The sequence below is a fragment of the Oncorhynchus mykiss genome, chromosome 27, assembly GCF_057628025.1.
Source record: "Oncorhynchus mykiss isolate SJ-2025 chromosome 27, ASM5762802v1, whole genome shotgun sequence".
Classification (NCBI taxonomy): Eukaryota; Metazoa; Chordata; class Actinopteri; order Salmoniformes; family Salmonidae; genus Oncorhynchus; species Oncorhynchus mykiss.
Window position 1 is genome coordinate 39,956,989 of NC_143048.1, and position 24,226 is coordinate 39,981,214.

The window sequence follows — 24,226 nt, forward strand, 5'->3', positions numbered from 1 at the left end:
ATGATGTTATGGTGAGTATGGTAATGATGTTATGCGATGATGATAATGATGTTTATAATGATGGTATGATAATGATGCTAATGATGTCATGGAGATGATGATAATGATGATGATAATGACAGTATGGTGATAATGAACATTTTGTTAGGGTGAAGATGATAATGGGTGAAGATGCTAATGGTGTGATGCTATGGTGATAATGATGGTAATGATGTGATGGTGACGATAACGGTGATACGGTGACGATTATGATAATGACGATGATAATGATGTTATTGTGATTATATCAATAATGGTATTATGGCGATGATGATAATGGTGATAATAATGATGTTATGGCGATGATGATAATGGTGCTATGACGATGATGATAATGATGTAATGGTGATGAAAATGATGATGCTAATGGTGTGATTCGATGGTGATAATGATGTATGGCGATGATGATAATGATGACAGTGTTGATGCTATGGTGATCATGATAATGACGGTATGGCGATGGTATTAATGTTGATGATAATGATGTCATGGCGATGATGATAACGATAATGATAATGGTGTGATGGGATGATGATAATGAGGATGAGGATAATGACACCATGGTTATGATGATAATAATGATGGTGGCGACGGTATGGCAATGCTGATAATGATGCTATGGTGATGACGATAATGATAATGGTGTGATGGAAATGATGATGATAATGATGCCAATGATTGCATGGTGATGATAATGGTGTGATGGTGATGATGATAATGGTGTTACTGCGATAATAATAATGCTGTTGTGGTGATGATGATGGCAGGGTAGCCTAGTGGTTAGAGTGTTGGGCTAGTAACCGAAAGGTTGCAAGTTCAAATCCCCGAGCCGACAAGATACAAATCTGTCGTTCTGCCCCTGAACAGGCAGTTAACCCACTGTTCCTAGGCCGTCATTGAAAATAAGAATTTGTTCTTAACTGACTTGCCTGGTTAAATAAAGGTAAAATAAAAATAAAAAAATAAAAAAATGATAATGATGGTGCTAATGGTGCGATGCGATTGTGATAATGATGGTGATAATGATGGTATGGCAATGATGATAATGAGGATGGTGATGGTGCTATGGCTATCACGATAATGATGTTATGGTGATGATGAAATGACAGTGCTCTGATGGTAAGGATGATAATGGTGTTATGTTGATGATGATGATGATGATGATGATGATGATGATGATGATGGTGATGGTGATGATGAGGATGATGATATTACAACGATGGCGATAAAGATAATGATAATGATACCATGGCTATGATGATAATGACGATGGTGACGATGGTATGGTGATGATGATAATGATGGTATGGCGATCGCAATAATGATCATGGTGTTATGGTGATGATGATAATGATGATGATAAGGATGTTATGGTGATGAAGTTGGTAGTGATGATGACGACGATGATGAAGATGACGAAGAGGATGATTATACTGAAGACGGTGATGACGCCTTTTTGAAAGCAATGCCACAGATGTGTGTGTCTACCCTGGTGTGTGTGTCTACCCTGGTGTGTGTGTCTGCCCTGGTGTGTGTGTCTACCCTGGTGTGTGTGTCTGCCCTGGTGTGTGTGTCTACCCTGGTGTGTGTGTCTGCCCTGGTGTGTGTGTCTGCCCTGGTGTGTGTGTCTTCCCTGGTGTGTGTGTCTGCCCTGGTGTGTGTTTCTACCCTGGTGTGTGTTTCTACCCTGGTGTATGTGTCTACCCTGGTGTGTCGTCTACCCTGGTGTGTGTGTCTACCCTGGTGTGTGTCTTGTTGGTTGGAGAACTCCTGCCCATCTTGACTGGTTCTGCCTGGTTGGGGCTCGGCTCCAAGTCCCCTCTGTCTTCATCTCCACAGGGACAGCAGCAGGTGTGGACGTGTGTGTGTTTCTCTAAAATGTTGTGGGAGATAGTGTGTGTACAGCATGTGGTTGTAATAATTTTCTTACTTTGCGTTTATGTTTGACCGCTTTGAAAGTGTTAATATTTGTGGTTTTGTGTACATATTGTAAATAGTATGACATATAAAGTAGGTGTTTTCTGTCTTTTTAATTGATTCTGTTTGTTTAATTCAGCGTGTGTGTGTGTGTGTGTGTGTGTGTGTGTGTGTGTGTGTGTGTGTGTGTGTGTGTGTGTGTGTGTGTGTCTCAGCCCTGTTGTCCCCGGGTCTCATTAGCCACCTGTCGTGGGTGGTTCCGTCATCAGCCAAATCTGCTGCCATTCTCCTGGGCGCTACGGCAACACTCCTGTTACCATCGGCAACTGGCCTTGTTTACGTAGGAGATGAATGGGACAGATCCCTGCTCATCTCACCTAAAGTCTACTCAGGGACAGGTGGTGTGTGCGTGCGTGTGTGTGCGTGCGTTCGTGTGTGTGTGTTTGTGCGCGTTCGTGTGTGTGTGTGTGTGCGTGCGTTCGTGTGTGTGTGTTTGTGCGCGTGCGTGTGTGTGTGTGTGTGTTTGTGTGTGTTCAGCAACAGAAGGTGCTGTTTCACTCCACAGTTTGATCTTGTTGTGTTCCTCTTGTCCGGGGCCATATTTCCTGATCAAGGCTTGGAGGTCCTGAGAGACGGATCAAACACCAAGGTCAATGCATCTGTCCATTCATCTCTCTCTCTCTCTCTCTCTCTCTGTCTCTCTCTCTCTCTCTCTCTCTCTCTCTCTCTCTCTCTCTCTCTCTCTTCCTCATTCTCTTTCTCTCTCTTCGTCCCACTTCATCTCTCTCTCTCTCTCTCTCTCTCCCTCATTCTCTTTCTCTCTCTTCTTCCCACTTCATCTCTTCCTCTCTCACATATGCAGTGGCTCAGTGCAGAGACAGAGAGCCTAGAGACTAGAGACAAACTTCAATAGAACAGTCAGTTGTGTTCTATTGCAAACCAGACAACAGTGACATCTTTGAGTGATAAAGATTAATATCAGACTGCCAATTGGCCAATACCCATGAAAATGGCCATCAATATGTTTTTTTGTTTAATATGAGAGTAGTGTATATGCCGATATCCAATCAGATTGTTCAACATGTTGATCTTGTGTCCTTGAACTTGTATTTTATCCAACAGTTGAGAATGAAAGCCAACTGTTTTTACTCAGATGGGCCAAGACAATGCTGACCCAGTAACTGTCTTTACTCAGATGGGCCAAGACAATGCTGACCCAGCAACTGTCTTTACTCAGATGGGCCAAGACAATGCTGACCCAGTAACTGTCTTTACTCAGATGGGCCAAGACAATGCTGACCCAGTAACTGTCTTTACTCAGATGGGCCAAGACAATGCTGACCCAGCAACTGTCTTTACTCAGATGGGCCAAGACAATGCTGACCCAGTAACTGTCTTTACTCAGATGGGCCAAGACAATGCTGACCCAGCAACTGTCTTTACTCAGATGGGCCAAGACAATGCTGACCCAGTAACTGTCTTTACTCAGATGGGCCAAGACAATGCTGACCCAGTAACTGTCTTTACTCAGATGGGCCAATACAATGCTGACCCAGTAACTGTCTTTACTCAGATGGGCCAATACAATGCTGACCCAGTAGCTGTCTTTACTCAGATGGGCCAATACAATGCTGACCCAGTAACGGTCTTTACTCACATGGGCCAATACAATGCTGGTTTAATTAAAGCCTGTATTTAGAGCAGGTCCCTATGGGGATGTTAGACTGTTAAGGCCTGGCAGACAATGGAAACAGGTCACACTACTTCTCACTCTCTCTCTCTCTCTTAATCTCTCTCTCTCTCTCTCTCTCTCTCTCTCTCTCTCAATCTCTCAACCTCTCTCTTTCTCTCTCTCATGTTCTCTCTTTCTCTCTCTCTCATTCTCTCTCTGCCTATCTCTCATTTCTCTGTTCTGTCTCTCTCTCTTTATCTCTCTCTTCCCACCCCCCCCCCCCCCCCCCCCCCCCACACACACTCTGTGTTTCTCTGTAGCATCTAAACATGTAATATTAATCTTAATCGAGTTTTAACCCACTGCCTCGTCTTCACAATTTATAGTGTACAAGTTACTGGCCGCGCTACAAGTTAGCAGCCGTCCTACAAGTTACCTGCCACGCTACAAGTTAGCAGCCGTCCTACAAGTTACCAGCCGCGCTACAAGTTAGCAGCCGTCCTACAAGTCACCGGCCGTGCTACAAGTTTTCCGGCCGTGCTGCAAGTTAACAGCCGTGCTACAAGTTTACCGGCCGTGCTGCAAGTTAACAGCCGTGCTAGACTAATGAAGAAGTACAATGGTATGGCTAGTACAGGGGTAGGTGGTAGCATGGTGCCATTTGTGAATGGTGGCGACCTCACTTCACGTTCTCAGGAAACTATGCAGTATATTTGTTTTATGTATTATTTCTTACACTGTTACCCCAGGACATTTTAAGTCTTATTACATGCAGCCAGGAAGAACTATTGGATATAAGTGCAACGTCAACTTACCAACATTACGACCAGGAATATGACTTTCCCGAAGCGGATCCTCTGTTTGGACCACCACCCAAGACAATGGATCAGATCCCAGAAGGCTATCCAAAACAACAGCGCCACAGAAGGGGCAGACGGAGCGGTCTTCTGGTCAGGCTCCGTAGACGGGCTCACCGCTCCCGAGTATACTACTCGCCAATGACCAGTCTCTTGACAACAAGATAGACGAAATTCGAGAAAGGGTTGCCTTCCAAAGAGACATCAGAGATTGTAACATTCCCTGTTTCACGGAAACATGGCTTACTCGGTATACGTTATCAGAGTCAGTACAGCCAACCTGTTTCTTTACGCATCGCGCTGACAGAAAAAACATCTCTCTGGTAAGAAGAAGGGCGGGGGTGTTTGCCTCATGATTAATGACTCGTGGTGTGATCATAACAACATACTGTACATCAATTCAAGTCCTTTTGTTCACCTGACCTAGAATTCCTAAACAATCGAACTCTCTTCGATTATAATCACAGCCGTGTATATTCCCTCCCCCCAAGCAGACACCTCGACGGCCCTGAAAGAAATTCATTGGACTCTATGTAAACTGGAAACCACATATCATGAGGCTGCATTTATTGTATATAGGGATTTTAAACAAAGCTAATATGAAAACAAGGCTCCCTAAATTTTATCAGCATATCGAATGCGCGACCCGGGCTGGCAGCATGCTGGATCATTGCTACTCTAACTTCCGCAACGCATACAAAGCCCTCCCTCGCCCTAATTTCGGCAAATCTGATCACGACTCCATTTTGTTGCTCCCGGCCTATAGACAGAAACTAAAACAGGAAACGCCCGTGCTCAAGTCTGTTCAAATCTGGTCCGACCAATCTGATTCCACGCTTCAAGATTGCTTCGATCACGTGGACTGGGATATGTTACAGATACTCTTATTCATTCCTTCACACTTGTGTGTATAAGGTAATTGTTAGATTACTTATTAGATATTACTGCACGGTCGGAACAAGAAGTACAAGCATTTCACTACACTCGCAATAACATCTGCTAACCATGTGTATGTGACCAATTTGAAATAAATTGATTTGAATTGATTTGAGGTGGTATAATGGCTAGTACAGGAGAAGGTGGTAGGTGATGTAAAGTAGAAGTAAATGATTCATAAGTATGAGTGGGTATTATTTAAGTACGCTTACTATTTAATGATTGATCCTATGTTTTTAAAACCATCTAGATACAGCCTCTTCCAGAAACTATTCATACACCTTGACTTTTTCCATGTTTTGTCTTAATGCCTGAATTTAAAAATGATTAAATTGAGATTTTTGTGTCACTGGCCTACACCCAATAGCCCATAATGTCAAAGTGGAAAAATGAAGAGTCAATAAGTATTCAATCCCTTTGTTATGGCAAGCCTAATTAAGTTCAAGAGTAAAAATGTGCTTAAAACTTCTTAAGGATTGGTGTCCCGCTAGCCCTAAGAAAGGGTCACGTAATGAGTTGCATGTTGTCATTCTGTGTGCAATAGTAGAGTTTAATATTATGTTTTAATGACTACCTCATCTCTGTCCCGATACAATTATCTGTAAGGTCCCCCAGGAGAGCACTGCATTTCAAACAGAGATTGAAACATAAATACCACAGAGGTATTCCATTGCCTCTCAAAGACGGACACCTATTGGTAGATGGGTCAAAGTAAATAAAAGCTGACCTTGAATATCCTTATGAGGGAAGTTAATAATTACACTTTGGATGGTGTATCAACACACCCAGTCACTACAAAGATATAGGTGTGGCTGCATCATGTTATGGGTATGCTTGTTATCCTTATGGACTGGGGAATTTTCAGGATAAAAAAATGTATTTAATGGAGCTAAGCACAGGCAAAATCTTAGAGGAAATCCTGACTCAGTCTGCTTTCCACTAGACACAGGTAGATTAATTCACCTTTCAACAAGATAACCTAATACACATGGCTAAATATACAGTTGAAGTCAGAAGTTTAGCCAAATGCATTTAAACTCTGTTTTTCACAATTCCTGACATTTAATCCTAGTAAATATTCCCTGTTTTAGGTCAGTTAGGATCACCACTTTATTTTAAGAATGTGAAATGTCAGAATAATAGCAGAGAAAATTATTTCTTTCAGCTTTTATTTCTTTCATCACATTCCCAGAGGGTCAGACGTTTACATACACTCAATTAGTATTTGGTAGCATTGCCTTTAAATTGTTTAACTTGGGTCAAATGTTTCAGGTAGCCTTCCACAAGCTTCCCACAATAAGTTGGGTGAATTTTGACCAATTCCTCCTGACAGAGCTGGTGTAACTGAGTCAGGCTGAAGGCCTCCTTGCTCGCACACACTTTTTCTGTTCTGTTGCTACAGATGAATGTGGTACCTTCAGGCGTTTGGAAATTGCTCCCAAAGATGAACCAGACTTGTGGAGGGCAACAATTTTTTTTCTGAATTCTTGGCTGATTTCTTTTGATTTTCCCATGATGTCAAGCACTGAGGCACTGAGTTTGAAGGTAGTCCTTGAAATACATCCACAGGTACACCTCCAATTAACTCAAACAATGTCAATTCGCCTATCAGAAGCTTCTAAATCCATGACATCAATTTCTGGAATTTTCCAAGCTCTTTAAAGGCACAGTTAACTAAGTGTATGTAAACTTTTGACCTGCTGGAATTGTGATACAGTGAATTATAAGTGAAATAATTTGTCTGTAAACAATTGTTGGTTAAATTACTTGCATCATGCACAAAGTAGATGTCCTAACCGACTTGCCAAAACTATAGTTTGTTTAACAAGAAATTTGTGGAGTGTATGTAAACTTTCGACTTCAACTGTACATTGTAGTTGCTTACCAAGAAAACTGTGAATGTTCCTAAATGGCCGTGCTACAGTTTTGACGTATCTCTGCTTGAACATCTATGGCAAGACCTGAAAATGTTTGTCCAGCTATGATGAATCACCTAGCAAAGATAATTCTAACATGCGTTGACCTCACGGGATGATACTTATCTAATCTAGATATGTTGGTGTTTAATTTTCTTTTTTTCAAATGTCCACATTTTTCTTCCACTTGAATCCCTGCTAGGGAATGTATAAAGGTGGCACTACATAGACTCCTGTCTCTATTTACTGTGATAGAGCTCAAGAGGGAACAGAGCAGGCAACCTAGAGCCCTCCATCCAAGCCACTGAGCCATTTTACAGTCACACACTCATGCTCACACTCACGCAAACATGCATGCATGTACGGACACACACAGACACACACACACACACACACATCCAAATCCCAGCCAGTGAGCTGTAGTACACGGCTGTCTGAGCTCTTTTGACAGATGGGAGTCACTTTGAAGAGCTTTGGACCATTACACCTTCCAAAGGAGCGACTACCTGGAACAACAAATCACTCTCTGCTCTCCTCCTCTCTCCACTTCTCCATCTCTACAGGGCTTCACCACAGGGGGGCAGGGGATTTAACATGAGTCACTTGTATAAACGAAAACCGTCAGACGCACATGGGAGAGAGACAGAGAGAGAAAAAATGGGGGAAGGGGGGGGGTTTACTGTAGGTGGCTGGTGGGGGGTATATGGAAAGAGAGTGAGAGAGAGAGAGCGAAATAGAGTGAGAGAGAGAGAGAGAGAGAGATGATATAGGGAGAGAGAGGAGATGTGTGGTGTAGGATAACAATATGGCTCTGTCAGGTCCATTAAGGTGAAAGGCTTTGTACACCTTGAGTAAACCAGAGAGGGATTAGAGTGAAGGAGGGATTAGAGTGAGAGAGTGAAGAAGAGAGTGAAGGAGGGAGTGAGAGAGGGAGTGAGAGAGGGAGGGAGTGAGTGAGGGAGTGAGTGAGTGAGGGTGAGAGAGAGAGGGAGTGAGGGATGGAGTGAGGGAGGGAGGGAGTGAGAGACGGAGTGAAAGAGGGAGGGTGTGATGGAGGGAGTGAGGGAGGGAGTTAAAGGGGGGTTAGAGTGAGGGAGTGAATGAGAGAGTGAGAGATGGAGTGAGGGAGGGAGAGTGAAGGAGGGATTAGAGTGAGGGAGTGAAGGAGAACATGAGAGAGGGAGTGAGAGAGGAAGTGAGAGAGGGAGTGAGGGAGGGAGAGAGGGAGTGAGAGAGGGTGTGGGGAGGGAGTGAGAGAGGGAGTGAGGGATGGAGTGAGGGAGGCTGGAAGTGAGAGAGGTAGTGAAAGAGGGAGGGTGTGAAGTAGGGATTAGAGTGAGGGAGTGAAGGAGAACATGAGAGAGGGAGTGAGAGAGGAAGTGAGAGAGAGAGAGAGGGAGTGAGAGGGAGTGAGAGAGGGAGTGAGAGGGAGTGAGAGAGGGTGTGAGAGAGGGAGTGAGGGAGGGAGTGAGAGAGGGAGTGAGGGAGGGAGTGAGAGAGGGAGCGAGTGAGGGAGGGAGTGAGAGACAGATATGGTAGTATCATGGTGTAACTGCTGCTCCAGAGGTCACCTTGAAGTTGCTGGAGGGTCATTAGATATGATAGAAATGTCCTGGAGATGAACCTCAACCGTTCTCAGATGACCAGATGAATCTCTGAGACTTCCTCAGAGAGAGAGAGAAATAAAGGATGAGACAAATCTCTGGAAAGTTATTGTATTACAGTGACATCACATTAACACAGCAGATGCCTTGATAGAGGTTAACACCCAGCACAGAGCTAATAATGTCAGTCCATTACAATCACATGCGCACACACATGAACACACGCATACACAGACACGTACACACACGCACACAAAGACAAACACACACTCTGTTTTATAACTATGCAGTGGGAGGTCTATTGGAAAAATGAGAATCCATCTGGTCCTTTAATGAAGAGTGTGTGTGTTTTTGTGTGTGTGTGCGTGTGTGATTGTGTGTCTCCTGTAGTGCCGCAGGCTTGTAGACCTGTCTGTTCCTGCCAGGCCTTGCTACATGATACAGAACATGTCTATCTATCCACTCTATCTATCCACTCTCAGTGATTAGAAACCAAGACAGCTACTGCAACCATGAGGTATCAACACAAATCAAATCAAATCCAATCAAATCAAATCAAATCAAATGTTATTTGTCACATACACATGGTTAGCAGATGTTAATGCGAGTGTAGCGAAATGCTTGTGCTTCTAGTTCCGACAATGCAGTAATAACCAACAAGTAATCTAACTAACGATTCCAAAACTACTGTCTTGTACATAGTGTAAGGGGATAAAGAATATGTACATAAGGATATATGAATGAGTGATGGTACAGAGCAGCATAGGCAAGATACAGTAGATCAGGGGTGTCAAAGTCAAATGGACGGAGGGCCAAATAAAAAAATCAGCTACAAGACGAGGGCCGGACTGTTCGAATGTTCATTGAAAAATTTTTAAATGACGCATATAGTCTAGTGAACCTAATTGAACCTACTGAAAACCTAACAAATATATTATAATATGATCAGATAAATAAAGCAATATTTTCTTATGGCTCTGTCAGTAATCTTTAATTTTCAACAGACACAAAAGACAAATTTCCTTTATATAAATATCCCCATAACATGAACATTAAATGAAAGAAACCGGTATTCAAGGCACCATCAGTAGACTATATTTTCTATTTTAGCAAAAGTGGGCTAAATTTACTTCAAAGAAAAAACAATAATAGCAATTTTCTATCATCCACTCAACTGAAATATTTTTAAAATATAATTGGATTGAAATACAAAAAAATAAAGTGCAAAAATCTATTAATCAAAAACAACACTTTGTTTAAGGAGAAGTAACATGCAGTGAAAACAAATATTAAATTTTAACTTTTAAACTTGAACTGAGTAAAAACTCTAAATATGTGATTGCACAGTAATGTTCACTTGTTTGAGGTTGAGGGTGATACTTGGTGGTGTCCCATCTTTTCCACAAGTTCATCAATGTTCGGGGTAAGGCTCTGAGCTGAAGAAATCCTCAGAATTGAGTGGAGGTGTTCAGCAGTAAGTCGACTTCTGTGTGATGTTTTGTTCAGGTTCATCAAAGAAAACAGTTGTTCACACAGGTATGTGCTGCCAAACATAGACAACGTTTGAGCAGCCTGGATGCGCAGCTGGGGCATTGTGCCGGGGAGGAAACGGGCGAACTCCGCAGCACCCACTGCCGCATATTTTGCCCTCAGTGCATCATTGCATTGGAGGTCAATCAACTCCATTTGGAGGTTTGGTGGTGAGCTTTCCACGTCAACAGCAAATGGGTTACCGAGCAGTTCCAACCTGCTTTTTTGTGCTTCAAAGTCAGCAAATCGGCGTCGAAAGTCAGCGGCAAGCATACCTATTTTATCAGCCAACTGTGTGCTCGGGAACGCACTGGTAGAGAGCTTCTCTTTCATGGTCTGGCAGCTGGGAAAGTGGCTCAAATTTTCTTTCCGCATCTGCGTCTCCCACAGAGTCAGTTTGGTTTTAAATGCCTTCACTGTACTGTACATATCAGAGATGACACGATCCCGACCCTGCAGCTGCAAGTTTATTGCATTCAGATGACTCGTAATGTCACACAGAAAAGCCATTTCACACAGAAACATTTCGTCTCGGAGTTGTGTTGTGTCTTTCCCTTTGCTGTCCAAGAACAGACAAATCTCCTCACGAAGCTCGAAACATCTTTGAAGCACCTTTCCCTGGCTTAGCCATCGCACCTCTGTGTGATAAGGCAAATCACCATGCTCCGTTTCTAACTCCGTCAGAAATGCCTTGAACTGGCGGTGATTCAAACCTTTGGCTCTGATAAAGTTAACTGTGCGCGTGATGATGCTCATTACATGCTCCATTTTCAAGGCTTTACCGCACAACGCTTCCTGGTGTATGATACAATGATAAGCTGTCAGCTCACCTGTCGCGTTTTCCTCTTGCATCTTTTCCCGTATCTTCGCCACCAGTCCGCTCCTGTGTCCACACATCGCAGGTGCTCCGTCGGTTGTCAAACCCACGAGTTTTTCCCAAGGCAGCTCCATCTCATTTTCACATCTTGACACCTCTTCATACAAATCATGCCCCGTAGTTGTGCCATGCATAGGACGTAAAGCCAAAAACTCCTCTGTCACGCTTAGGTTGGAGTCCACTCCGCGGATGAAAATTGACAACTGGGCAATGTCAGAAATGTCGGTGCTCTCATCCACAGCCAAGGAATATGCAATAAAATCTTTTCCCTTTTTCACAAGCTGCTCTTTTAGATTGATGGACAACTGGTCTACTCTCTCGGCAATGGTGTTTCTGCTCAGACTCACATTTAAAAAGAGTTGCCTTTTTTCTGGGCAAACTTCGTCACAAACTTTAATCATGCAGTTTTTGATGAAATCCCCCTCTACGTAAATGGCTAGGCTGATTTAGCGATCTCTTCTGCCAAAATAAAACTGGCCTTGACAGTTGCGTCCGCGTGTGTGTCCGCGTGTTTCGTTTCATAATGTCGTCTCAGATTATACTCTTTCAGTACCGCCACACTTTCTCCACACAGAAGACACACAGGTTTTCCAGCTACCTTCGTGAACATATACTCCGACTCCCACCTTGTTTGAAACCCCCGGTTCTCAGTATCCACCTTCCGTTTTGCCATTTTTGATGGGTATCTGAAAGTTAATTTTACTGTGATGCTGACGACTGCTGTGCCAATAAATATTGAAATGAAGCAGCCTACTGCTCGGTGCGTCACCTTTGCATTGTGGGAAATGTAGTATTGGTGCGTGTAAAAGATCTGCGGGCTGCCGGCTTGCTGCGGGCCGGTTCTAATAATAAATCAAGATCATCCCAGGGGCCGTAAAAAACCTTCTTGCGGGCCGGATGTGGCCCGCGGGCCTTGACTCTGACATATGTGCAGTAGATGGTATCGAGTACAGTATATACATATGAGATGAGTATGTAAACAAAGTGGCATAGTTAAAGTGGCAAGTGATACATGTATTACATAAGGATACAGTCGATGATATAGAGTACAGTATATACGTATGCATATGAGATGAATAATGTAGGGTAAGTAACATTATATGAGGTAGCATTGTTTAAAGTGGCTAGTGATATATTTACATAATTTCCCATCAATTCCCATTATTAAAGTGGCTGGAGTTGACCGATGGCAGCTACTGCAACCATGAGGTATCAATACAAGACCTTAGACCGATGGCAGCTACTGCAACCATGAGGTATCAATACAAGACCTTAGACCGATGGCAGCTACTGCAACCATGAGGTATCAACACAAGACCTTAGACCGATGGCAGCTACTGCAACCATGAGGTATCAATACAAGACCTTGGACCAAGGTGTGTTTGTTTATAGAAAGAATAAAAGGCTATAGAAAGCAGGCAATCTAAAGTTGAGAGCAGGTAATCCGAAAGGTGTCAACTCCTGATAGACAGAGGGAGAAATGATGAGAGAGTTATACATTTGTATTTTAACAAGTGCTTATACATTTGTAACTTGTTTCAGTAAACTAGGCGTATGTTGCGCATCTGTACTTCACAGCAGCAACATTTGAACGTAAAGTTTTTTTTAATCAAAATTTGTTTTTTTGACAGAAATGCCTTCTAGAACATTTGATATTTCATCTACCTTAATAACAAATGTGTATGCCATCTGTAAATACAAATAAAATTCTTAAATGAAGAGCCTAGTTGGTTTAGTCACGGCATCCTTTCCGCTAGCCATGATTGATAATGAGTGGGCTGGACATGCCGAGAGATGATTTCAGATAGATCTGCCACGTAGCTTTTGTCTATAACAGGAGCTGGTCAGTTTGTGTAGGTATTCCTTTCTAACGCGGCATTTTTGAAAAATGTACTAGAATTGCATAGGTGTTGCTCTCCACTTTCTGAAGGACCGTGTTTTGAAATTAGAGTATTAGAGTATGATAGCTAAGGAGATGAAGAAAATGCAGACGTTTGATTGCAAATATGCAGACGGAGTTGAAAAGAGAACACACAGAAGGTTGTTGTATGAAACACCTGTCTCCGGATTACATCTTCAAACTAAGGGCAACCATGTCAACTGTGACAGAGAAAGAGAAGCGTCCATCCATTTATATGTATTTATATTTATGATATATGGGTAAGTGAGTCTAGCTAGCTACATTTTCAGATATTATACATTTCTAATTTTGTCAGAAAGTCATTTTCATGCCAAGTTAAATGGTACTGTAAGCTAGTCAGCTAAAGGTAGCTGGCTGGTTATGTGTATGTACTGTGTAGTAATATTATTCCTATCTCAGAGTAATTTGCATTGCTAGTTACAACCTAATATTAGCTAGCTAACATTGAACCTGGTTGGTTAGCTACCTGCAAATTCATGCAGGGTAGTAACGCTATGAGTTGGGATTATGGTTCATTGTTTAGCTAGCTAGCTACATGTCTAAACAAAAGACTCGACTACGCAAGTAACTACTTCAGTAGAATGTTTATGATGTCACTGCGAAAACTGTCAATAGAAGTAGCTGGTCACTCCGGCTATCTACTCCGATTTCAGAGAACTCTCATCTGAGTGTGTGTCACGTTCTGACCTTTATTTCCTTTTGTTTTGTCATTATTTAGTATGGTCAGGGCGTGAGTTGGGGTGGGCAGTCTATGTTTGTTTTTCTATGATTTGGGTATTTCTATGTTTCGGCCTAGTATGGTTCTCAATCAGAGGCAGGTGTCATTAGTTGTCTCTGATTGAGAATCATACTTAGGTAGCCTGGGTTTCACTGTGTGTTTGTGGGTGATTGTTCCTGTCTCTGTGTTTTGCACCAGATAGGGCTGTTTTGGGTTTTCACGTTTCTTGTTTTTGTTAGTTTGTCAGTTTGTTCATGTGAAGTGATTCGGGACGGCTCTGACTTAGAATACGTGGACAACTACAAATACTTAGGTGTCTGGTTAGACTGTAAACTCTCCTTCCAGACCCATATCAAACATCTCCAATCCAAAGTTAAATCTAGAATTGGCTTCCTATTTCGCAACAAAGCATACTTCACTCATGCTGCCAATCATACCCTTGTAAAACTGACCATCCTACCAATCCTCGACTTTGGCGATGTCATTTACAAAATAGCCTCCAATACCCTACTCAACAAATTGGATGCAGTCTATCACAGTGCAATCCGTTTTGTCACCAAAGCCCCATATACTACCCACCATTGCGACCTGTACGCTCTCGTTGGCTGGCCCTCGCTTCATACTCGTCGCCAAACCCACTGGCTCCATGTCATCTACAAGACCCTGCTAGGTAAAGTCCCCCCTTATCTCAGCTCGCTGGTCACCATAGCATCTCCCACCTGTAGCACACGCTCCAGCAGGTATATCTCTCTAGTCACCCCCAAAACCAATTCTTTCTTTGGCCGCCTCTCTTTCCAGTTCTCTGCTGCCAATGACTGGAACGAACTACAAAAATCTCTGAAACTGGAAACACTTATCTCCCTCACTAGCTTTAAGCACCAACTGTCAGAGCAGCTCACAGATTACTGCACCTGTACATAGCCCACCTATAATTTAGCCCAAACAACTACCTCTTTCCCAACTGTATTTAATTTATTTATTTATTTTGCTCCTTTGCACCCCATTATTTTTATCTCTACTTTGCACATTCTTCCATTGCAAAACTACCATTCCAGTGTTTTATTTGCTATATTGTATTTACTTGCCACCATGGCCTTTTTTGCCTTTACCTCCCTTCTCACCTCATTTCCTCACATTGTATATAGACTTGTTTATACTGTATTATTGACTGTATGTTTGTTTTACTCCATGTGTGTGTCGTTGTATCTGTCGAACTGCTTTGCTTTATCTTGGCCAGGTCGCAATTGTAAATGAGAACTTGTTCTCAACTTGCCTACCTGGTTAAATAAAGGTAAATAAAAATTTATTAAAACATGAGTCAAAATAACCACGCTGCACTTTGGTCCGCCTCTCCGTCAATGGAAGAAATCCCTTACAGAATCACCCACCACAACAGGACCAAGCGGCGTGGTAACGGGCAACGGCAAAAGCAGCAGCAGGAGAAGCAACAGCGGCGCAAAGAGGAATGGACTTGGGACGATGTGTTGGACGGCAAGGGTTGCTACACATGGGAGGAGATCCTGGCAGGAAAGGATCGCCTTCCATGGGAACAGGTGGAGGCAGCAGAGGCAGCCAGAGAGAGGAGCCGGCGATATGAGGGAACACGGTTGGCAAGGAAGCCCGGGAGTCAGCCCCAAAAATGTATTGGGGGGGGGCTAACAGGGAGTATTGCTACGCCAGGTAGGAGACCTGCGCAAACTCCCTGTGCTTACCTGGGGGCTAGAGAGACGGGGCAGGCACCGTGTTATGCTGTGGTGCACACAGTGTCTCCAGTGCGGGCACCCAGTGCGGTACATTCCAGTTCCGGGTATCGGCCGGGCTAGAGTGAGTGTTGAGCCAAGTGCGGGACCATTCAACCGGGTAAGGTTGGGCAGGCTCGGTGCTCAAGAGCTCCAGTGCGCCTGCACGGTCCGGTCTTTCCAGTACCACCTCCACACCCCAGCCCTCCGGTAGCAGCTCCCCGCACCAGGCTTCCTGTGCGTGACCTCGGCCCAGTACCACCAGTGCCAGCACCACGCATCAGGCCTACAGTGCGCCTCGCTTGTCCAGCGCTGCCGGAGTCTCCCTCCTCTCCAGCGCTGCCGGAGTCTCCCACCTGTTCGGCGCTACGAGAGCTACTCAGTTCAGCGTTGCCGGAGCTTCCCGTCTGCCCAGCTCCATCTGAGCTTCCCGTCTGCCCAGCGCCATCTGAGCCTCCCGTCTGCCCAGCGCCGCCAGTGCCGCCCGTCTGCCCAGCGCCGCCAGTGCCGCCCGTGTGCCCAGCGCCGCCAGTGCTGCCCGTCTGCCCAGCGCCGCCTGAGCCACCCGTCTGCCCAGCGCCGCCAGTGCCGCCCGTCTGCCCAGCGCCGCCAGTGCCGCCCGTCTGCCCAGCGCCGCCAGTGCCGCCCGTCTGCCCAGCGCCGCCAGTGCCGCCCGTCTGCCAGAAGCCGCCAGTGCCGCCCGTCTGCCAGGAGCCGCCAGTGCCGCCCGTCAGCCAGGGGCCGCCAGTGCCGCCCGTCAGCCAGGGGCCGCCAGTGCCGCCCGTCAGCCAGGGGCCGCCAGTGCCGCCAGTCAGCCAGGTGCCGCCAGTGCCGCCAGTCAGCCAGGGGCCGCCAGTGCCGCCAGTCAGCCAGGGGCCGCCAGTGCCGCCAGTCAGCCAGGGGCCGCCAGTGCCGCCAGTCAGCCAGGGGCCGCCAGTGCCGCCAGTCAGCCAGGGGCCGCCAGTGCCGCTAGCCAGCCAGGGGCCGCCAGGGGCCGCCAGTGCCGCCAGTCAGCCAGGGGCCGCCAGAGCCCCTCAGCCCAGAGCTGCCGCCCCTCTGTCCCGAGCCGCCGCCCCTCTGTCCCGAGACGCCACCCCTCTGTCCCGAGCCGCCGCCCCTCTGTCCCGAGCCGCCGCCCCTCTGTCTCGAGCAGCCGCCCCTCTGTCCCGAGCAGCCGCCCCTCTGTCCCGAGCAGCAGCCCCTCTGTCCCGAGCAGCAGCCCCTCTGTCCAGAGCTCCGACCCTCTGTCCAGAGCTTCCGCCCCTCTGTCCCGAGCAGCTGTCCTACCTCTGTCCCGAGCAGCTGTCCCACCTCTGTCCCGAGCAGCTGTCCCACCTCTGTCCCGAGCAGCTGCCCCACCTCTGTCCCGAGCTGCCCCACCTCTGTCCCGAGATGCCCCAAAAACAGCTAGCAAAAGCTGCCTATTCCCAATCTAAACAGCTAGCCATAGCTGCCTAGTCCTATTCCAAACAGCTAGCCATAGCTGCCTATTCCCAATCCAAACAGCTAGATATAGCTGCCTATTCCCAGTCCAAACAGCTAGCTATTGCTGCCTATTCCACATCCAAATTGCTAGCAATAGCTGCCTACTCCCAATCCAAACAGCTAGATTTACCTGCCTACTCCCAATTCAAACTGCTAGCTATAGCTGTCTACTCCAAATTCAAATAGCGAGCTATAGCTGCCTATTCCCAATCCATGCAATTAGCTAAAGCTGCCTATTCCCAATCCAAACAGCTAGATGTACCTGCCTATTCCCAATCCAAGCAATTAGCTAAAGCTGCCCATTCCCATTCCAAACAACTAGATTTACCTGCCTATTCCAAATCCAAACTGCTAGCTATTGCTGTCTACTCCCAATCCAAACTGCTAGCTATAGCTGTATACTCCAAATAAATTCAAATAGCTAGCTATAGCTGCCTATTCCCAATTCAAAAAGCTAGCTATACCTGCCTATTCCCAATGCAAACTGCTAGCTATTGCTGCCTATTCCCAATTCAAACAGCTAGCTATAGCTGCCTATTCCCAATCCAAACAGCTTGCTATAGCTGTCTACTCCAACTGCAAATGGCTAGCTATAGCTGTCTACTTCAAATTCAAACATCTAGCTATTGCAGCCTGTATCCCAATCCAAACAGCTAACTATAGCTGCCTATTCCCAATGCAAACTTCTAGCTATTGCTGCCTATTCCCAATTCAAACAGCTAGCTATAGCTGCCTATTCCCAATCCAAACAGCTTGCTATAGCTGTCTACTCCAACTGCAAATGGCTAGCTATAGCTGTCTACTTTAAATTCAAACAGCTAGCTATAGCTGCCTATTCCCAATCCATGCAATTAGCTAAAGGTGCCTAGTCCCAATCCAAGCAATTAGCTAAAGCTGCCTATTACCAATCCGAACAGCTACCTATAGCTGCCTATTCCCAATCCAAGCAATTAGCTAAAGCTGCCTGTTCCCAACCCAAACAGCTAGATTTACCTTCCCATTCCCAATACAAACAGCTAGTTATAGCTGCCTATTCCTAATTCAAAAAGCTAGCTATACCTGCCTACTCCCAATCCAAACTGCTAACAATAGCTGCCTATTCCCAATCCAAGCAGCTAGCTATACCTGCCTATTCCCAATCCAAATTGCTAGCTATAGCTGTCTACTCCAACTGCAAACTGCTAGCTATAGCTGTCTACTTCAAATTCAAACATCTAGCTATTGCAGCCTGTATCCCAATCCAAACAGCTAACTATAGCTGCCTATTCCCAATGCAAAATTCTAGCTATTGCTGCCTATTCCCATTCAAACAGCTAGCTATAGCTGCCTATTCCCAATCCAAACAGCTTGCTATAGCTGTTTACTCCAACTGCAAATGGCTAGCTATAGCTGTCTACTTCAAATTCAAACAGCTAGCTATAGCTGCATATTCCCAATCCATGCAATTAGCTAAAGGTGCCTAGTCCCAATCCAAGCAATTAGCTAAAACTGCCTATTACCAATACAAACTGCTACCTATAGCTGCCTATTCCCAATCCAAACAGCTAGATTTACCTGCCTATTCCCAATCCAAGCAATTAGCTAAAGCTGCATATTCCCATTCCAAACTGCTAGCTATAGCTGTCTACTCCAAATGCAAACAGCTAGCTTTAGCTGCCTATTCCCATTCCAAACAGCTTGCTAAAGCTGCCTGTTCACAATCCAAACAGCTAGCTAAACCTGCCTGTTCCCAATCCAAACTGCTAGCTATCGCTGCCTGTTAATAAAATCCAAACAGCTAGTTATACCTGCCTACTCCCAATTCAAACAGCTAGCTATAGCTTCCTATTCCCAATCCAAACTGCTAGCTATAGCTGCCTATTCCCAATCCAAACTGCTAGCTATAGCTGCCTATTCCCAATCCAAACTGCTAGCTATAGCTGCCTACTCCCAATTCAAACAGCTAGCTATTGCTGCCTATTCCCAAATCAAAAAGCTAGCTATAGCTGCCTATTCCCAATCCAAACAGCTAGATTTACCTGCCTATTCCAAATTCAAACAGCTAGCTATAGCTGCTGTAATAACATATTAACACATGTAATAACGCATTCACTGACTGTTGTCTGCCTGTGGCCTAACCATGCGTTTCTCATGTAACTTCATCAACACTGCCTGTTCCCAATCCAAACAGCTAGCTATAGCTGTGTACTCCAAAATCAAACAGCTAGCTATAGCTGCCTATTCCCAATCCAAACAGCTAGATTTACCTGCCTATTCCAAATTCAAACAGCTAGCTATAGCTGCTGTAATAACATATTAACACATGTAATAACGCATTCACTGACTGTTGTCTGCCTGTGGCCTAACCATGCGTTTCTCATGTAACTTCATCAACACTGCCTGTTCCCAATCCAAACAGCTAGCTATAGCTGTGTACTCCAAAATCAAACAGCTAGCTATAGCTGTCTATTCCCAATCCACACAGCTAGCTATAGCTGCCTATTCCCAAACAGCTAGCTATAGATGCCTATTCCTAATCCAGGCAGCTAGCTATAGCTGCCTAGTCTCAATCCAAACAGCTAGCTATAGCTGCCTATGCCCAATACTTGTGGCCAGAGGTATTTGTGTACTTATTATTTTGTGCCTGTAAGAAAGAGTGGGAGAGGAAGGAGTGGGGAGATACACAATGAGACATTGAGTGATAGAGATTTCAAATTCCTCCTGTTTCTTATCAGCAAAGGTCAGTCAAGCAATTATGTGACACATTGATTTATTATATTTGAGGGTGTGTGTATGTGTGTGTGTGTGTGTGTGTGTGTGTGTGTGTGTGTGTGTGTTTACTGCTAGTTGACTTGCTGTTTCCATCCCCCTAATGATTATTGTTGTATATGGAAATACTTGAGGTTAAATCATTAGCACCTAGTGGGGTGACAGCAGGACTGTTTTTAGCCTCTCTCTCCCACTGAGTTCAACAGGAGTAAAACACATCAATATCAACAGCTGCTGGTAGGCCTATGGCCCGTTGTGGATTACTGACAATGGCTGTTGTTCAAGGAGAGACTATTCAAAGATAATGGGGGTTGTTCAAGGAGGGACTATTCAAAGATAATGGGGGTTGTTCAAGGGAACCTATTCAAAGTTTATGGCTGTTGTTCAAGTGGAGAATATTCAAAGTTAATTGCTGTTGTTCACTTGGATACTGTTCAAAGTTAATGCATGTTTATACCTGTCCTCTAGATGTACACTCCCAATATGTATGTATTTGGACAGTGAAGCCAAAATGTTCAATTTTGCTTTATACTCCAGCATTAAGGATTTGTGATCAAATGTTTTATATGAGGCGACAGCACAGAATTTCACCTTTAATTTGAGGGTATTTTACAGAGGTGTGAAAAGAGTCACATGTCTTGGACTCAAGTCGGACTCGAGTCACATTTTGTTGACTTGAGACTCGACTTGATTGAAAATACAATAACTCAAGGATTGACTTGGACTATAAGCCTCAAGTCTGTGGACTCGACTCTGACTTGAAGTTATCTCGCCAGGTTTGGCACTTGCACTTTCAAATAAAGAGTACAACAGATTGGCTAGTGAAAGGCACACTCAGCCGTCTACAGATTGTAAATTAAAGATAAATATTTTTGCTAAAAGTATTATTATATTATTGATTGATTGACTATGACTTTTCAAATCACCCAGTATTGCTATCCGCAGAGTTAGCTCCAGGCAAATATTGCACTTCAAACATTTCTGGACCTGCGATCAAAAATAAGCTACATATGGACAGGGCCAAAACAAATTATTTAATGATTCTGAATCTTCACAGCAAAATATGCAGAGCTGGCATGGTTGTGTCCCCTATATATACAGTTGAAGTCAGAAGTTTACACCATAGACAAATACATTTATTCTCAGTATTTCATAATTTCTGACATTTAATCCTAGTAAAAAAATCCCTGTCTTAGGTCAGTTAGGATCACCACTTTATTTTAAGAATGTGAAATGTCAGAATAATAGTAGAGAAAATGATTTATTTCCGTTTTTATTTATTTCATCACATTCCCTGTGGGTCAGAAGTTTACATACACTCAATTAGTATTTTGTAGCATTGCCTGTAAATTGTTTAACTTGGGTCAAACGTTTTGGGAAGCATTCCACAAGCTTCCCGCAATAGTTGTGTGAATTTTGGCCCATTCCTCATCCTCCTTGCTGGCACACGCTTTTTCAGTTCTGCCCCAAAAATGTATTAAGATATTTTGCCACCATTTTGGAAGTATGTTTGGTGTCATTGTCCATTCGGACCCATTTGCGACCAAGCTTTAACAATTTTATTCATTTTTAAAGATGGCATACAAGTTTGATGTTAAGGCATATATATGAACATTCACATGTTTGAGAAGGCATTTCTGCTACAAAACGCATTTTATAAAAAAATATATATTTTTAATGCTCAAACAGCTCTCCTGTGAAGTCTTGACTTGCAACATATGCCTAGTTTCCTGAATCGGGTCACATATAGTCAAAGCTTTCCTTAAGTTTGGCACAGTCACAGTGGCCAGGTATTCTGCCACTGTGTACTCTCTGGTACTCTCTGGTCACATAGCATTATAGTTTGCTCAGTTTCTTTGTGAATTCTTTACAAAGTGTCATGGAAATGTCTTTTTATTTTCTCATTATTTGGTTGGGGTTAATTGTTTTGCTGTCCATGTGCTCTTTAGGTTCTGTTTGTGTTTATGAACAGAGCCCCAGGACCAGCTTGCTTACGGGACTCTTCTGCAGGTTTATCTCTCTGTAGGTGATGGCTTTGTTATAAACTTCTTATGGAGGTGGTCCCTGCACAGGGATAGCTCAGCGGAAATTTCAGAGCGCCACCTATAGTACTTTACTTAGTACTCGTTAAATCTCAAACTTTCATTAAAACACACATGCAAGGTACTGAATTAAAGCTACACTCGTTGTGAATCTAGCTACCAAGTCAGATTTGTAAAATGCTTTTCGGCGAAAGCATGAGAAGCTATTATCTGATAGCATGCACCCCCCAAAATACCAGCACGACACGTAAACAACAGATTTTGCGGTAGCCGGCGCTACCCAAAACGCAGAAATAAAATATAAAACATTCATTACCTTGGACGAGCTTCTTTGGTGGCACTTCTATATGTCCCATAAACATCACAATTGGGTATTTTTCCCGATTAAATCCGTCATTGTATACCCAAAATGTCATTTGCTGAAGGCCAGTCTGATGCTGCAAAAAGTCCATTTACAAGACGCAACGTCACTTTTTAAAATTACAAAAGTCGCCTATAAACTTTTACAAATCACTTCAAACAACGTTTCTAAACCAACTTTAGGTATTAATAAACGTTAATGATGTATCAAATTGATCACGGGGCGATCTGTATTCGATAGCAGCAAGTCTGGAAAACATCGTCCATTTTTTCAGTTTCACAACATACTGTGGTGCGTCAGAAGAAGGGAGGGGTCTATTCGTGTTGTAACCAGGGATAAATGATTCTGATATTGATAGCAATGGTGACATCGTGTGGAAGCTGTAGGCATTTACAAGGGGTTCGCATATATTTTCTCTCGTCTTAAATAATTCATTGAATGGCGGACAAATATTTTTGTTTTGTTTTTGGTAAACAGTTTTACCAGGGATTTTTACTCCTAAACACGTTCTGTTATAGCCACAGACCCGATTTAACCAGTTTTAGAAACTTCAGAGTGTTTTCTATCCACACATACTTATCATATGCATATACTATATTCCTGGCATGAGTAGCAGGACTTTGAAATGTTGCGCGATTTTTAACAAAAAGCTGCGAAAATTCGCATCATCCATAACAGGATATTATGGAAGTTTTGGAAATCGCTTCGATTTAGGTGGTTATATTTAACAACTCTTATCTGGATTTTGATCATTACCGGGCACCAGCCTAATTCTGCTCAGCAGGCATTATTTGGTGTTTCACGTTCATATTTTTGCAGAATTCTGCAAGCAGAGTCTCAATTTGGTGTTTGTCCCACTTTGTGAATCATTGGTTGGTGAGCGGACTCCAGAACTCACAACGATAAAGGACAATGGGTTCTATAACTGATTCAAGTGGTTTTAGCCAGATCCTAATCGGTATGTCAAATGTTATATTCATTTTGATGGCATAGAAGGCCCTTCTTGCCTTGTCTCAGCTTGTTCACAGCTTTGTGGAAGTTACCTGTGGCGCTTATGTTTAGGTCGCGGTATGTAAAGTTTTTTGTGTGCTCTAGGGAAACGGTGTCTAGATGGAGTTTTTGTTAATTTGTGGTCCTGGCAAGTGGACCTTTTCTGGAATGCCATTATTTTTGTCTTACTGAGATTTACTGTCAGGGTCCAGGTATGACAGAATCTGTGCAGAATATCTAGGTGCTGCTATAGGCCCTCATTGGTTGGTGACAGAAGCACCAGATCATCAGCCAACAGCAAACAGTAGACATTTGACTTCAGATTCTAGTAGGGTGAGGCTGGGTGCTGCAGACTGTTATAGTACCCTCACACATTTATTGATATATTTGTTGAAGTGGGGCTTAAGCTGCAACCTTGTCTCACCCCAAGTGCTTGTGGAAAGAAATATGTGTGTTTTTTGCCAATTTTACCAGATGTTTGTTTGTGTACACGTTTGTTTGTGTGCATTTATAATGTTGCATGTTTTCCCCCTACACCACTTCCATCAATTTGTATAGCAGTCCCTCATGCCAAATTGAATCAAAAAGTTTTTGGAAAACAACAACGCATGAGAAGACTTCAGCTTTTGGTTTGCTTGTTTGTCCATTAAGGTGAATACACGGTCTGCTGTATGGTCATTTGGTAAAAAGACAATTTGACATTTGCTCAGTACATTGTTTTCACTGAGTAAATTAACTCGTCTGCTGCTAATTCTTGGTGATAGGGGGGCAGTTTGAGTAGCTTGGATGAATAAGGTTCCCAAAGTAAACTGCCTGCTCCTCAGTCCCACTTTCTAATATATGCATATTATTAATATTGGATAGAAAACACTCT

The 24,226-nt window shown here is 43.9% G+C and overlaps 1 long non-coding RNA gene across 1 annotated transcript in view; it reads right to left on the reverse strand.

Annotated features, from left to right (window-relative positions):
• LOC149971308 (uncharacterized) overlaps nucleotides 1–22,696 on the reverse strand; it is a 144,196-nt gene extending 121,500 nt beyond the window's left edge. The window contains exon 1 of the long non-coding RNA XR_016492525.1: nucleotides 22,318–22,696. This is a non-coding gene — a long non-coding RNA (uncharacterized LOC149971308). The remainder of the gene's footprint in view (nucleotides 1–22,317) is intronic.
• Nucleotides 22,697–24,226: the final 1,530 nt, after the last annotated feature.